The 17,281-nt window shown below is 47.0% G+C and overlaps 1 long non-coding RNA gene across 2 annotated transcripts; it reads right to left on the bottom strand.

Annotated features, from left to right (window-relative positions):
• Positions 1–5,812: 5,812 nt before the first annotated feature.
• Positions 5,813–15,860, bottom strand: LOC122701431. 2 transcript variants are annotated; one of them, XR_006343081.1, is made up of 3 exons: positions 15,446–15,860; positions 11,928–12,683; positions 5,813–6,296 (listed from the first exon to the last, which is right to left on the bottom strand). It is a non-coding gene; the product is annotated as an uncharacterized LOC122701431 (long non-coding RNA). The 2 variants fall into 2 exon arrangements; XR_006343080.1 differs by having other exon boundaries at positions 11,928–15,860.
• Positions 15,861–17,281: the final 1,421 nt, after the last annotated feature.

Here is a 17,281-nt window from a genome sequence, read left to right as displayed (position 1 = left end):
TAACAATTGTGACAAACACAGCCAAGCTTCCCACTGGAATGCTGAGCAACAAACCACATGTGGTCGCAGCCCAAGGGGGGTTCTGACATCTATTGCGTCAGGCGCTGGCCGGTGTGCATGAGGCTGGGGTGGGCTGCAGTGAGGGGCTCCCTGGCTAGCTCTTAGAGCAGAGCCCACATTCTCTGAGGTCCTGCTTCATGGATGGGGCACATCCCCCTAGAGCCAGAGCCTCTCTCCAGGGCTGCCAAGGGCAAGGGTGGAGGTAATTTTCCTGGAAGAGGTGGTCTTTAAGAACATCTTGCCTCTGGGATTGCCCAGGTGAATTGCAAGGGGGATCTGCTAGTGACATTTTTTTCCTACCCCATCCTGACACCAGGTGTTGGAGAGGGGGAAGGAAGACCTGCCGGGGAGGTGCATGACCTTCCTTGGGATCCATAGCAAACCACCGCAAACCTGGAGGTGTAAGACAACAGAAATTTACCAGCTGACCGTTCTGAAGGCGAGAAGTCTGAAGTCAAGATGTCAGCAGGGCCATGCTCCCTCCAAGGGCTCTAGGAAAGAATCTGCCCTTGCCTCTTCCAGCAAATTTCCCATAACCCTTGGCGTTCATTCCTGGCTTGTAGCTACATCACCACAGTCACTCTCTCCACTGTCTCAAGGCCTTCTTCCTGTGTGTCTTCTCTTCTTTCTTTTTTAGACTTTTTTTTACGTGGACCATTTTTAAAGTCTATGTGGAGTTTGTTAAAATATTGTTTCTGTTTTATATTTTGGTATTTTGGCCGCCAGCCACGTGGGATCTTAGCTTCCCGACCAGGGATGGAACCCATACCTCCTGTATCGGAAGGTGCAGTCTTAACCACGGAACTTCCAGGAACGTTCCCCTCTCTCCTTATAAGGATGTCAGTCATTGGATTTAACATCTACTCTACTCTAGTGTGACCTCATCTTATCTTGATGACATCTGCAAAGACCCGACTTCCAAGCAAGGCCACATTCTGAAGTTCTGAGTAGACATGTGAATGTGGGGGGACGTCATTCAGTCCATACAGGAGGGAAGCCAGAGGCGGACGTATAGAGATGGGGGAGGGTCAGGGTGCAGAGAACAATGGCTCCGTAATAGACCAGAAGGCCGTGAGCACAGCAGAACTGCCTAGACTCGGGCAAGTCTGGCCCTGTGACTTGCAGGGGCCCATCCCAGTTCTCCAGCCAGGCTCCTCCACACAAGGTAGGGAGCCATGGAGCCAAAGGGATATGCCCACATGGACCCCCACCTCCGCATTTCTGGGCCACGTCCTGGGTGTCCGGGACTATCAGACTCCCTGCCCTAGCAGCACTGAGCCATTTGCAAAGCCTGCCCAGGTGTCTCCCCGAGATCTGCCCCGCTGGCTTCCAGTGTGTGCACGCCTAAACCCAAGAGGGGCTTGGGGCAAGCCTTGGACTTTTAACCTGAGGTGTGATCACAGGTCCCTCAAGGCAGAGTGGAGAGTGGGGAGAGAAGGTGGTGGCCTGTGGAACTCCCAAGGAGTTTGGGAGAGGTCTGAGTTCAGCCTTGGCCTTCTGGGGTGCAGACTGTGAGATGAGATGAAAGCATCTAGGAGCCTCTGGACTCAGACTCTAAGAATTACCTTTGGTCCATTATTCTGTGTATTATGTCACCCGTGTGTGTGTTTAACTTCTTGTTGGTCTTCCTTACTAGCATAGAAGTTTCATGAGAACAGGGATCCTTTCCTTCTCATTTGGAAAGTGAAATGAATAATAATCACTGCTTGGGGAATTCGCTGGTGGCCCAGTGGTTAGGTCTCTGCACTTCCACTGCAGTGGGGCACAGGTTCAATCCCTGGTCAGAGAACCAAGATCCCTCATGCCACACAGTGTTGCAGTAAATAAATAAGAGAAGGAAACAAATTTCCAAAAAGTGTTTAAAAATAACAGTCACTGTTTCATAGAGTGGCTGGAGGAGCAAGCCAGTCAGTGGCCCAGCATGCAGGGTTGGGCCCTCAGCGAGCACACCACGAGGTTTGCTCAGTCTGCTGCTGTTCGTCTCTGGACCCCCAGCGCAGGGGACAGGGCCTGGGAGGAGCTTGCAAGTCTTTTTGAAATAAACGACAGAGGGGCTAAGGATGCAGGCGACTGTGTCCTCCCCAGATCTGGCCTTGCTGACTTTTTGCCTGAAAGTCAGGTAGGACCAAGGGGTTGTATGACTCTCAACTCCTCCCCAGAGACAAATGTGCCATCAGATCAATAAACGCAGACTCTCCCAGCAAGGCTTTATGACCAGACTGGCATTCTGAGCCAAATCCTCTGAGTGCCGAGGGGAGCTGTATTTGGAGGAGGGGGCAGGAATGTATATGACAGTGTGTATAGGAGAACTGGGGCTTCTCTGCTGGCTCAAACAGTACAAAATCTGCCTGCAATGCAGGAGACCTGGGTTTGATTCCTGGGTCAGGGAGATCCCCTGGAGAAGGAAATGGCTACCTGCTCCAGTATTCTTGCTGGGAAAATCCCTTGGGCAGAGGAGCCTGGCGGGCAACAGTCCATGGGATCACAAAAGGTTGGATAGGACTGAGTGACTAACACTTTCACTTTTCATAGGAGAACCAGGTGGAAGGCAATTCTAAAAGGCCAAGGTTTTGAGAAGTGAGGACAGCTTGGGCAGGGGTGGGGAGGTGGGCAGAGGAAGGAGTAAATTGCTTGCTTCCAGGCTTGTGGAACAGCAGCGGACAAGACTTGGTGAGGCTGGGAGGGGTCAAGGAGAACGCCTGGCTTCCAGTTAACCCCACCAGACTGAAGGAGGTGCTATCCGTGAGATGGGGATCCTGGGGGGAAATCAGGCTTGGAGAGAGGTTCTCAAATTCAGCTTTGGACAAGTTGAATTTGATGAACCACCAAGACATCCATTAGACCAGGTTTGAATCCCTGAGCACATACTGGCAGTATTATCTGCACCAGGCTCCCTCATCCCTCTGAGCCTTGGCTTTCCTGTCTGCAAAATGGAATACCTCACCAGGTGATTGTGAGGACCCTATGTGGGAAGACCTGAAAATTGCCCACCCCAGAGTCAAGCACCACAAGGAGAAAACATGTATCAGTATTATTCACACTCTGTCAGTTAAAAGCAATAGACACACAAGTCAAACTGGCTTGAACACACTAAATAATAATTTCAGTTCAGCCGCTCAGTCACGTCCAACTGTTTGCGACCCCATGGACTGCAGGACCCAGGCTTCCCTGTCCATCACCAACTCCCGGAGCTTGCTCAAACTCATGTCCATTGCGTCAGTGATGCCATCCAACCATGTCATCCTCTGTCGTCCCCTTCTCCTGATTTCAATCTTTCCCAGCATCAAAGTCTTTTCCAATGAGTCAGTTCTTCACATCAGGTGACCAAAGTATTGGAGCTTCTGTTCCTTTAACTAGAACCCAGGAAATAGATCTGAGATCTCCTACATGCAGAACTCAAGCATTATCACAGGGGCTCCTTATCTCCCTCAGGCACCTTCCACCTGTGTTCATAGTGGTCACTAGGTCAGCAAATCCAGTGGCAAGAGCCAGGTTCTTCCTATAGTTTTGGCTAAAAAAAAAACAAAAAAAAAACGCAGAAGGATTCTGATTGGCCCAGCTTGGCTGTATGCCCATCCCAGAGCCAATCACTGTGGCCAGGCTTGGGTCACATGATTTCCCCTCTGTCATGGCGCCCCTGTTAGTGAAAGATGAAATAGTGCAGGAAAACCAGTAGACATCCATCACGTCCTGTGTCCATGGGAATTTTGGGGGTGGAAGGAGATATATATGTCCTAAGTTTCTAGCATAATAGCCAAGACATGGAGGCAACTTAAATATCCATGGACAGATGAATGGATAAAGAAAATGTGGTATATGCAATGGAATATTATTCAGCCTTGAAAAGAAGGTAATTCTGTCCTATGTGAATACACCGATGAACCTGGAAGGCATTACGCAAGGTGAAATAAGCCAGACACAGGACAAATATTACGTGATACCACTTGTATGGAATCTAAAATAGTCAAACACAGAGAACTGGAGAGTAGAATGAGGATTGCTGGGGGTGGGAGGCAGGGGGAGAGGAGGATATTGGTCAAGGGGTCCAAAGCTTCAGGTCTGCAAGATGACTGAGTTCTGGAGATCTAATGTACAGCATGGTACTGGCAATTAACAACACTGTATGGTACACTTAAAATTTGCCAAGAGGGTACATCTTGTGTTAAATTTTCCTATCATAATAAAAAGAAGAATATAAAGAAGGCAGGAGGAAATTTTTGGAGGTGATGGATATATTTATGGCATAGACTGACTCTGGTGATACTTTCATGAGTATATACTTATTTGTTGGGGGGGGGGGCTTCCCCAATGGCTCAGTGGTAAAGAAGCCACTTGCAATTCAGGAGCTGCAGGAAATGTGGGTTCGATCCCCGGGGCAGGAAGATCCCCTGGAAGAGGGCACGGCAATCCACTCCAGTATTCTTGCCTGGAGAATCCCATGGACAGAGGAGCCGGGCGGGCTACAGTCCATGGGGTCAGAAAGAGTTGGACACGAATGAAGTCACTTAACACACATAATTGATTGACAGGGTGTTAATTACGGCTGTAGAGCAAAGTGGTTCCATTATACGTACATATTCTTTTTTAATATCCTTTTCTATTATGGCTGATCATAGGATAGTGAATATGGTTCCCTGTGCTATGCAGTAGGACTTTGTTGTTTATCCATTCTATATATAAAAGCTTACCTCTGCCAACCCCAGCCTCCCACTTTCTCTCTCCCCCACACTGCCCCCTTGGCAACCACCACTCTCTTCTCTGTGTCCCACTGGTGTATAGGTATCTCCAAACTCAAGTTGTTACATTAAATATAGACAGCTTTTCGCATGTCAACCACACCTCAATAAAGTGATTCTAAAAAATAAAAGTTTCTGGTGCACAGTAGGAACTTAGTTCACAGTGGCTGCTTGTATCTGTGTTCTGGAGATGAAACACCAGAATGGTTCTCCCAGGTGCCCTTACCATATGCATGTTTTTATTTATTTACTTGGCTGCGTCTGGTCTTTCATTGTGGTGCCCGGGCTCTGTAGTTGTGGCACGTGGGTTTAGTTGCCCCACGGCATGTGAGATCTTAGTTCCCTGACCAGAGATCGAACCTGCACCCCCTGTATTGCAAGGCAGATTCTTAACCACTGGACCACCAGGGAAGTCCCCATCTACCTGTTTTAACATCTTTACAAATGTAGCCTCTACCCCCGAACAACCCTACATGCAGTGGCATCTACTGTCCCTCAACCCCCTTGAACCTCTCACCAAGCTTAAGAGATGGCATGAGAGAGGTCTGACAGGTCAGGTCTGAGGCAGCCCCCAGCCCGTGGCAGGACACCACGCTGTCATCTCTGGTCAGCCATGAACAGGCCCTGGGCATTTCTTTCACTGACCCCAAACCTGGCAACCCAGGGACTCTCTATTCCTCCAGGACCAGGGGGGTTTTCCAGGATTTCTGGCGTGCCCCAGTAGCCTGCACACCAAGAGAGAGGCAGACAAGATCAAGAGAACAGGTTTTGCACAGTTAGAGAAAGACTTTGATGGTTCATAACATCAGGGAAAAAATTCCAGTACCCCGGGGCAAGCTGCAATGTGGATGCTCCTTTCAGCAACCTGCCTCTGATTGGAGCTGCCTGGAACCTCCCTGCCAATCAGCATGGGCGCTGGGAAACCTGGAACTTTATAGCTTAGCAACGAGAAATCTGGAGGAATTCTGGAATTAATTTAAGGAAACGAGAAGGGGGAAAAAAAAACTAGAAGGAAATTAGTAGCCAAATAATCAGACTCCCTGACTTTATTATTACCTTTGTGGCCAAGGCAAGTCATTTTCAGCATTAATTACAAGCAGAGAGGGAACCGGCCAGCTATCTTGTCTCAAACTCTGCGATGTTTTTTGTTCTGTTTTTTTTTTTTTTTCCCCCTGTACTGGCACTGGGGTGGAGATGTGAACAGAGCCAAGAAAGAGCAGACAAAACAGGTACAATAATTAAAGAAAAACCACACCCACTCTTGTCTGCCATAGCTCCCTCCAGGAGCCTTGTTGTAGTCAGTCTCTCTGGAGTCACCTTCTATCATGTGACATCGTGGATGTCAGCCTGTCTGAAATGGGAACTGGAGGTCACAGTGGCTACAGAGGGTTTCTGCAATTTCAGATGGAGGCGCAGTCAGAGGTGATGATAGCCTGGTTGGTTGGTCCATCTGATGACTGTTTACTGAACATCATTCATGTGTCACCGTTGAATCAGGGGCTGTAAAACAGAAGTGAACATTACATACTGATCCCTGCCTCCCGTGGGTGGGGAGTCTGGCTGGGGTGGGGGAGCCTAGATATTAATAATCAGTTTTAATTATATAAGGCATGAAACCCCAGTACTTCTGTGGGGACTTGGCGCTGGTTCTCACATCCTCGAAAACATCCCTTTAGACGCCTCACTCTGAGACAGAGTGACTGACTCATCCCAATTGGCTCAGGACTTTCTTGATTTAAGCACCTAAAGCTCCCAGTCCCGGGAAACCCCGAGATGACTGGTCACCCCACCCTGGGACAGGCTGAAATGGGGCAGGAAGCAGCCTCCCTTAGCATGTGGGACTTCCCCAAGCAGCTAGGACACAGGTTAAGCAGGCAATTTGCTGTGTGGCTTGGAATAAGTTACTTGGCCACTCTGGGCCACTGTTTCCTCAACTGCAAAATAAGAGTTTGACCTGGTGAGCTTTTCATCTCCTGGAAGTTCTGGTTTCCTGGCCCTGCTCCTGCGTTCAGAGCTGAATCAATGCAGAGGGCTGAGCAAAGAAGGCAGGGCCATGTACCCACAGTGTAGCCCTGGGCAAGTATCTCACCTCCTCCATAAAATAACTGGAAGAATAGTACTTACTTCATGGAAATATGAGCACTCAGTTAAGTAAAAATATTCTATGGGTCTGGCATAGCTGGATACTCTCAAGTTGCAAAGTATGGATATCCTGGTTAACAAAAAGTGTGATTAAGAATTATGACATTATGATTAAGAGTTATGGGAATTCCCTGGTGGTCCCAGTGATTAGGACTTGGTGCTCTCACTGCCAGGACCCTGGGTTCAATCCCTCATAGGGGAACTAAGATCCCACAAGCTGCAGGGTCAAATAAAATGAGTTACGGTATTTCCTAACTAGTGACTGCCAGTTTTCAAAGAAAAAATTTTTTAAGCATGTACTTTATCACAGTACATACTCTTTTTTTGGGGGGGCTGCTCCGGGTCTTAGTTGCGGCACTTGGGATTTTCAATGTGGCATGTGAACTTTCAGTTGCAGTATGTGGGATCTAGTTCCCTGACCAGGAATCAAACCTAGCCCCCCTGCATTGGGAGCACAGAGTGTTAACCACTGGGCCATCAGGGAAGTCCCTTCTTCAGTTGCTAATGTTGTTCAATCACTAAGTCGTATCCAACTCTTTGTGACCCCATGGACTGCAGCATGACAGGCTTCCCTGTCCTTCACTATCTCCCGGAGTTTGCTCAAACTCATGTCCATTGAGTTGATGATGCCATCCAACCATCTCGTCCTCTGTCATCCCCTTCTCCTGCCCTCAATCTTTCCAAGCATCAGGATCTTTTCCAATGAGTCAGCTCTTTGCATCAGGTGGCCAAAGTACTGGAGTTTCAGCATCAGTTCTTCCAATGAATATTCAGGACTTATTTCCTTTAGAATTGACTGGTTTCATCTCCTTGCTGTCCAAGGGACTCTCAAGAGTCTTCTTCAACATCAGGGTTCTAAAGCATCAATTCCTCGGTGCTCTGCCTTCTTTATGGTCCAACTCTCACACCTGTACATGACTACTGGAGAAACCATAGCTTTGACTATACAGACCTTTGTCTGCAAAATGATGTCTCTGCTTTTTAGTACGCTGTGTATGTTGGTCATAGCTCTATCACAGTACATACTCTTGACTGCCTTTCACCTTCAGGTGTCTAGTTCCATGAGGTGGAGATAAGGTCCTTTTTGCCACTGTCTCCCCATAATAAAGATCTGTTGAGTTCATTGAGGTTGTATCATGCCCATTTTACGGGTGAGAGAATTGAGGCTTAGGGAGGTGAAAAGTCCTGCCATTAAGTGGAGAAGTCAAGAACTGAGCCTGGAACTGATTCAGGGTCTTGTTCTCTCCATTTATGGGCCTCTGCTTCCTCAGGGGGTGCATAGGGAAGGCGTGAGTGATGGCAAAGGAGTGCAGGAGGAAATCTGGTGGAGGGAGTAGGGCTGTGAAGATCTGACTAGGAATTCTCCGAAGGGAGCAAATATGATGGGCCGAGCATAACACCAGCAGCCTGGCTTGATCCTCATGTGGACAGGAACCTTTTGGACGCTGCTTTCTCACCTCGCTAGTTGCCATGGCGACAGAAGAGGGTGTGCACACACGCATGCACTGAGATGTATCGCAAACCTGCGACCCAGGCTTGCCTCAGAGATGCCAGCAATGGGTAGGCAGGTTGAACAAATAACACAAGGGCACACAAGTACATGGTACCATAAACCCTAGCTAGCCATCACCCAGCTTCAACAATCACCAAGTCTCAGCTAACCTTGTTCCATCTATAACCCCCCTTCCCCTCCTTCCTCATCCTAGATACTTACAAGCAAATTCCAGACAGCTTCTGCAAATATTTTAGTTTATGACTCCAAAAATAAGGGTTTTTTTTTTTACTGCCATCATCCCGACTAAAACTAACAATAATGCTTTAATAATCAGAAAATATCCACTGTTCACAATTTTCTGGTTGTCTCATTAACTATCTTCTTTGCTGCTGCTGCTAAGTTGCTTCAGTAATGTCTGACTCTGTGCGACCCCATAGACAGCAGCCCACCAGGCTCCTCCATCCCTGGGATTCTCCAGGCAAGAACACTGGAGTGGGTGTTGCCATTTCCTTCTCCAATGCATGAAAGTGAAAAGTGAAAGTGGAAAAAAAAAAGAAAAGTGAAAGTGAAGTCGGTTCAGTCGTGTCCAACTCTGCACGACCCCATGGACTGCGGCCCACCGGCTCCTCCATCCATGGGATTTTCCAGGCAAGAGTACTGGAGTGGAATGCCATTGCCTTCTCCAAGCTATCTTCTTTACAGCTGGCTAAAATCAAGATTCATATGTGGTTCATACATTGTGATTGATTCATACACCTCTTACCCCTTTCTTGATCTGCACCCACAGATTTTCCTCCCCTCTCTTTTTCTTCTCCCGCAATTTATTGTGGAAACTGAGTTGGTTGTTCTGTAGTGTGTCCCAGTCTGGGTTTTGCTTACTGCATCCCTCTGCTGGTATTATACTGATACCTGTTCCTCTCTGCACTGTGTTTCTTATAAATCAGTAGTTAGATCTAGAAGTCCACTTAGATTCATGTTTGTTTGTGTGTGTGTGTGTTTGTATGACTGCTTCCTAGTGGATGCTTCCTATTTCTATTTGAAGGCACATAATTTGTGGTTGTCCCCCTTCATGATGTTAGCAACCATTGATGACCACTGTCTAGATCCATTAGAGGTTGAAAATGGTGGCTTACTAATTCTATTCTTCTGTCTTTTGTTAGCTGGAATACATCTATAAAGAAACCTCTCCTAATCAGCCATTCGGTTCCTGTAAAGTATGGCTCATACCAGGAGGATACATGCTTGACTCTTTCCTCTCTATTTGACAGTTTTCAAACTAAGAAGCTGGTCCCAGGGAGTTCTCGGGTGGCCTAGTGGTTGGGATTCCAGGCTTTCACTGCCGTGGCCTGGATTCAATCCCTGGTCTGGGAACTGAGATTAAAAAAAAAAAAAAAAGTCAGTCCCAACATCCTCCAAAGATGATAAATGAGTTTATGTTTTCCTGTTTTTCTAAGTATCACTGTGAACTTACAGGTTTGGACATACATAACCCATTTTCATCCACTGCTGTTATTATACTTATCGATGCTCAAAATGTCCCATCTCTGGCCAGTGGGAATCTTTTCACATTGTCTTCCTGACTCCTTTCTGACAAGTCCCCTTAGGTCTGTGACAGTTTCTGAGCCACCTGGATGACAAGCTGTTCACGCTCATCCTGCACGTTTCCTGCCTCAGACCTGGAGTCAGCCCTATCTCCACAGAGCACTTCTAGTCAGAAGTGGGGTTTAGAGACCACAATGTGTGCGCTGCGAGTGCTCACTGTTCCTGAATTGCCCGTTACGTCAAACCTTTTCAGTGGACAGGCGTAGGAAACACATGCTTTATTTTGTAAGGCAAGGTGTAATACCAGTGTATTATTTTGTAATACCAATACTTCCCATCTGGACTGGGGACTCCAGGTTTTTCACTTCATCTCTGTGATCTTACATCCACATCTCTTTTCTTGCATGACCGTGCAACAAAGCCTGTTTCTAAGGGCAGAGCTCCCCACTGGGTCTCCCATCAAGCAGGAAGCATGAGAGAAAGCACTTAAGTCTTCCCCTCAGAAATGAGGTTTAGAAGTGGCTCTGAGAGAAGCCTATGTCATGGTCCACAAGGGATCACATTCTCATGGCAAATGAACCAGCTCTTTTCACCACCCTGTGTGTGGAGCCTCGCATCTGATTGCTCGTAATCCACACAGCACATTTGAGTCACATGAGGAATGACAAAAACCCCTCTCAATCACACTTAAGTCAGAATCTCTGGGGCTGGGACCCTAACACTTTTTAAAAAAGCAGTCCAGGTAATCTTATTTATGTGGCCGTGCTGGGTCTTAGTTGTGGCATGTGGGATCTTCCATTGTGGCATGTGGGATCTTCCATTGTGGCATGTGGGATCTTCCATTGTGGCATGTGGGATCTCGTTCCCTGACCAGGAGTCGTACTTAGTGCTCCCCTCGCCCCACCCCCAAATCGAGAGGGCAGATCCATGCTTTCCTGGACTACCAGGGAAGTTCCAGTTCAGGTACTCTTTTTTTTTTAATGTTCAATTCACCAAAATTTTAGAAAGTCAGTATAGTTATGTTAATAGATAATAAAACATTGATAAAGGAAATAATTCAGTCTTACAGCTATTTTGCCTATCTGGAATATAGTCATTAAAATGGCCAGATAGGAGATTATATAAGAGTCCAGGTAATTTTAACGTGCAGCCAGGGTTTAGAATCACTGCTCTAGTCCGTCCTTCTCAGCCAACGGAAGAGAAGGAAACAAGGGCTATGGTAGATGGTGCCTTCAAAGCCCATTAACTTGAGGTTGAAACCTAGCACTGCCTGTCTCTACCTAGGAAACCTCTGGAATGGCACTGAGCAATGGAACTTTCTGCAGTCATCAAAATGGTCTATATATCTGCTCCATCCAATGTGGTGGCCACTAGCCCTATATAGCTATTAGTGCAACCTAAGCGTGAAATTTTAGATTAAAACATTTTAAACTAATTTACACAGAAATAGCCACAAGTGACTAGTAGCTATCATCCTGGACACCACCACTCTGGGAAATCACATAACATCTAGGCCTCATCTCTATAAAACAGGGACGAATAAGAATGACTTCCTTGGGTTGTGGTCGGGATTAGAGATAATGTATATTAAGTGCCTGGTATACACAAGACATTCAATAAAATGCTGCTTATTTTCCTTATTAACATCAGCCTGTCACTTCTTAAAGAAAGAAAGGAAAACTTGCCTGGAAAATGAGAGCTCAAAAGTACCCAACTACCGAGACTAAAAATTCTGAGCTGTTCCAGAGAAACTCTCAGAAGATATTTCTTAATTGTAGAAGTTCAATTACAGCGAGAGGTTATCAGTTGCAAGGGCTGTATTTCATTACCGATCTAGCCACAGCTCAATAAATTAAGCAATCACTCAAAATAACATGTTGCTTTAATCCCCTCTTGGAACAAATTCAAGTTGCTTGGTTTTATATTAGCACAGCTCTTGAAAGGCAACTCACATTGGCCTCATTTCTGTTTCTTCAATTCATCAGCCCCTCTCTGGATAAATCTTTGCATCTCCTGACTAGCAGGACAGAGGAGTCCCAGCCGAGCAGACCTCCTTTTATTAAAACCGGAGTGTTTTCCATCATTTGGCCTTTACATGTTCCACGTTTCATTTGCTGAAATTACTGGCAGGTTTATCTGCAACAAAGACAGAAAGAGATCAAGAGGCAGCAGCCCAGTTCTGAAACACCCTTCTGAGAAGCTCAGCTCGGACGTGCGAAGCAAACGGTGGTGGCTTTTCCACCCTCATCTTCTCTCTGCTGGTTTCTCATCTCACAGTAGAATTGCGTTTCCCCTAGAAACTTGGCACCGGAGGTGTCAGCCCGGGAACATATTTGTTTGTGTAAATTAAAAGGAGAATATGTTTTGACCATATTTAAGTTCTAGCTGTGCTAAAGAAATAAATACTGAGTTGCACAATGCGTCTCACTGCATGGTTCTGGCTCACCTCGCCAGACTCTGTCTTTGTTTTATAAAAACCTAAACGAGAGCTCTGAGCAGCTCAGTGCCTCAGATGGCTATGGGGACAACCTCTCAGGCTGTGTCCACCCCACCAGGCCCACGTGGAGAGTCCACTTACCTGAGTTTGAGATCTGACATGCTGCTATCTTGCCAGGATGGGCAAGGGTATTGGCAACAGACACCCTCACCTGTGCATTGTTGATGGGCGTGTGAATTTCACCGCCTTGGTGAATGGCACTGGGCAATAGCTGTAGAAATTTAAAATGTACACATTGACATGGAAATCCCACATCTAGGAGTGTATCCGATGGAGTATAGCTGGACAGATACCAGAGAGTATATATAACGTTAAAATCCTGGAGTTAACCGAAGTGCTGAGAGCAGGGGACAGGTTAAGTGTGGTGCATTTTGCTAGAAGTCATTAGACAGCTTCTGGTGGGTCAGAGGGCTGTCCTGCCTTCAGGATATAAACCATCCCAGCCCCCTGCCACTGTTCTTAATGTTAGAAGCCAAAAAAGTGTATGCTCTCGAATATGCTTAGAAAATTTATGAAGATTATGCAGACTGCATATGGTGATTACATTTAAAAAGTGAAACTGGAGTTAAGAGGAAAATTGCAAAGGGGCTCCTGTATCTCCCATGTTTCTGTACTGTTTTTCTTACCATATGCATGATATTATTTTCGAAAATTGGGATAATTAAAAACACAGAAAATGGCATTTAAAAAATCATTTCCACACTCTGACAGGAGCAAGGTAATATGATGATAATACTCTTTTCATCACATATCTGTCAGGCCAATGAAGTGGTGGTGGGAAACCTTTGCTTTTCTGGTCTTTAAGCAAATAATATAGAGGGCTGAATGGTGACTCCTCGAGTGAGAAAAGGTATGTCCACTTCTCTCTCAGAGCCTTCACAGGTTTCCTTATATGGAAAAGCTGTGGTTAAGTTAAGGGTCTTGAGGTGGAATTTACCCTGGATTATTCAGATGGGCACTACATGCAATTACAAGCATCCTTTAATGGGAGAAGCAGAGAGAGACAGGGAAGAAGACAGGAAGACAGAGGCAGAGATTAGAGTGCTGCGGCCACATGCCAAGGGATACTGGAGCCACCAGAAGCTGGAAGAGGCAAGGAATGGATTTCCCTCTGGAGCACCTGGGAGGAGTGCCGCCCTGCCAAGTTTGGGCTTCTAGCCTGCAGAATATTGAAATAATAGGTTTCTGTTGTATTAGGCCACTCAGTTTGTAAAAATTTGCCCTAGGAACCTAACACATCACCTGACACTCATAGCACCTGTAAAATGCATGAAGGGCATTTTTGTTGCTTAGTCACTCAGTCGTGTCTGACTCTTTGCAACCCCATGGACTGTAGCCCACCAGGCTCCTCTGTCCAAGAGGATTCTCCAGGCAAGAAGAGTGGAGTGGGCTGCCATTTCCTTCTCCATATCAACATATGGAATGCAGTTCACCAGCCACAGGGAGCTCTGGATGCTGGGAGGGTGGGTGGGAAAAGCAATCGTCTCAGCAGCTCCACGGAAACCAACCCTGGATTGGTCCTGCTTAGGTCACATGACCACACCTGGACCATATGAAGTGCATAGGGAGAAACAAATTTGGTAGGGCTGGGTTTTGGTGAATTTGTGCCACAGATGATTAGTGAGCATCTACTAGGTGCTAAGGACACAGCAGAGAACAAATCAAAGATAGCTGCCCACCTGGAGCTGACATCTCAGTGAGAGAAGCAGAGAGACCAGTGGTGGTGGAAGGGAACAAGAAAGCATGAAGGAAGGTAAGGCTCGAGATGGGGACTGGGGGAATGCAGTTCATGGGAACTGCGGTACAGGACGTTGGAGAACTGACGTTGGAGGAGAGGCCTGAAGGAGATGAGGGCATGAGCTGTGTGTTCCCCTGATGCAAGAGTATCTGGCAGAGGAATAAGCATAGAACCTGACCCACTGGTTGACCTGAATCAGTAGGAAGGAGCGACCCTCTCTCCCCCTCTCCTTTGCCTGCCTCCCACACCTGCTGCCCGCCTGCTGCAAGCCAGCGGCTGCGGTGCAAAGATGAGTGAGACCTGGGTCTCCAGGCTCAAGGTCACCACTCATAGGGAGAACATGCATGTAAGCAAATCATTCCATTAACGTGGTGCGCGTTGGAGCAGAGGCCAGGACAAGCTGCGGGCTCCGTCCTTGGTGGAGAGCAGGGTGAGGAGAAGTGGAATGAGGTCAGGGAGATGCAAGCAAGCAGATAGAGGTTGGGACTTGAAGCCCAAGAATAAATGTTGAGCTCTGATTCAGCGGTAAATTAATTGAAAGCAGGGTGGTGGTGGTGGTGGGCAGAGATGGAGAGGGGCCTGGGGGAACCTCTCATCCCCAAATACAGCAAGGCAAACCGAGGGGAGAATGTTTTGAGGATAACCTACCCCGCTTAGTTTCACAGAGTCCATGAGAAGGAACAAACAGTTCCCAAGTCCTGAACTGGGATGCTCTGGTGCACACAGAAACCAGAGCTGATCTGACTGAGGTATGATGGGGGATTCATTACTCGGGTAACCATGCTGAAGGACGAGAGAGGCTGAGTCACTCTTGGGTCCAGGGACAGAACACAGCACCAGTCTCTCTGTCTCCTCCCCAAACCTCCAGCCCATCCCTTGTTTCTCCCTCCCTCCATGTTGGCCTCAGTCTTTGCGGTCACTAGTAGCTCTGGATGCTGGTGAGTGGGTGGGGAAAGCAATCCTCTCCCCAGCTCTACTTAAAACAATCCTGCCTTGGCCCTGCTTAGGTCACGTGACGACACGTGGACCAAGCACTGTAGCCCAGCTCAGAACTGGGCTGCTATGAGTTTTCATATCAAGTCACGTGTCTACACCTGGACCTATTACTGTAGCTGAGGCCTGAGTGTTGTCAGCAGCCATCTTTGGCCATATTCCCACTGGGCATAGTGTCTCTTACTCGGAGGGGTAGAAAGTGCTGGCAGGAAAAGAAAAACAAAAAACCCAGAGCCACCTACCTCTTCCAGAGCCTTCTTCTGGCTGTGCTGCTTCCATAGTCATTCTCAGGGGAAGATTGCCACAACCCTCAGTTGGGCTTTGCATTGAGATATGCTGTCTGTAAACCCCATATTTGCAAGGATTTACTCAGACCTGGTGGTGTAATCGTTTCCTGCCATTGTTGCTTATTATTACTTTAATCAAATGCAAAATGTTTTCTTCCTCTTTGGTTTATGATTTCCTCTCCTGTTCCTAAGTAGGAACTTTGTCTGTCTTGTTGGTTACAGCTCATGCCCCATACTTAGCCTCTTATAGTTCAGTTTAGTGGCTCAGTCGTGTCTGACTCTTTGCGACCCCATGGACTGCAGCACACCAGGCTTCCCTGTCCATCACCAACTTTCAGAGCTTGCTCAATCTCATGTCCATCGAGTCAGTGATGCCATCCAACCATCTCATCCTCTGTCACCCCCTTCTCCTCCCACCTTCAATCTTGCCCAGCATCAGGGTCTTTTCTAATGAGTCAGTTCTTCGCATCAGGTGGCCAAAGTATCAGCATTTCAGCTTCAGCATCAGTCCTTCCAATGAATATTCAGGACTGATTTCCTTTAGCATTGACTGGTTGGATCTCCCTGCTGTCCAAAAGGGACTCTCAAGAGTCTTCTCCAACACCACAGTTCAAAAGCATCAATTCTTTGGTGCTCATCTTTCTTTACAGTCCAACTCTCACACCCATACATGACTCCTAGAAAAACCATAGCTTTGACTAGATGGACCTTTATTGGCAAAGTGATGTCTCTGCTTTTTAATATGATGTCTAGGTTGATCATCACTTTTCTTCCAAGAAGCAAGCATCTTTTAATTTCATGGCTGTAGTCATCATCTGCAGTAATTTTGGAGCCCCCCCAAATTTATAATTTATAGTAATATTGTAAGTACTCAAATAATTGGGCTTCCATGGTGGCTCAGTGATAAAGAATCTGCCTGCTAATAGAGGGAGATGCAGGTTCAATGCCTGGGTTGGGAAGATCCCGTGGAGAAGGAAATGGCAAGCCACTCCTGTGGCAACCCACTCCTGTGTTCTTGCCTGGGAAATCCCATGGACAGAGGAGCCTGGCAGGCTACAGTCCATGGGGATCATAAGAGTCAGACAGGACTTAGTGACTAACGTATTAGTCACTCAGTCGTGTCCGACTCTTTGTGACCCCAATGACTAAACAACAGTTTAAGAAATTGAATGAATGGACGTTCATGCATTCATTGAATATCCCACAGAGAACAGTTGGAACTGCCAGGTCCTTACCTGTTCTCTCCTCAGGGATGCCCCCCACACCCCGCCAGTCACAAAGGGTCACATTCCGTATGAAATATGTATTTCATTTGTATGAAAGATCCAGAACAGGCAAATCTATACAGATAAAGAGGGGATTAGCAATTGATTAGGAGTGGGGGATGGGGAGGGGGTTAGAAGATTCGGTGGGAGTGGTGGACTGGTAAAGGGTACAGGGTTTTCTTCTTGAAGTGATGAAAATGTTTTAAAATTGATGGTGATGACTGTCGCACAACTCTGTGAACATACTCAAAGCCATCTGGGGGGTGTACTATTTGAAATGGCTGAATTATGTGGTGAATGAATTCCACCTCAATAAAGCTGTTGGGGAAAAAAGTCATGTCTCCCCGCCCCACCCCTTCTGTCAGGAATCCATGGGTTCCAGCCTCCTGCCTTTGGGAGATCTCTCTCTTCCACCCTCTCTCTGCACGCACGCGTGTGTACACACACTCTTCCCATCTCCCCTTCTCGTTACCTTCTTCTGCCTTAAGACATTTTCCCTCCTGTTGCCATTCTCACCAACTCCAGA

The sequence above is a fragment of the Cervus elaphus genome, chromosome 10, assembly GCF_910594005.1.
Source record: "Cervus elaphus chromosome 10, mCerEla1.1, whole genome shotgun sequence".
Classification (NCBI taxonomy): Eukaryota; Metazoa; Chordata; class Mammalia; order Artiodactyla; family Cervidae; genus Cervus; species Cervus elaphus.
This window is presented reverse-complemented; position numbering and strand designations above follow the sequence as displayed.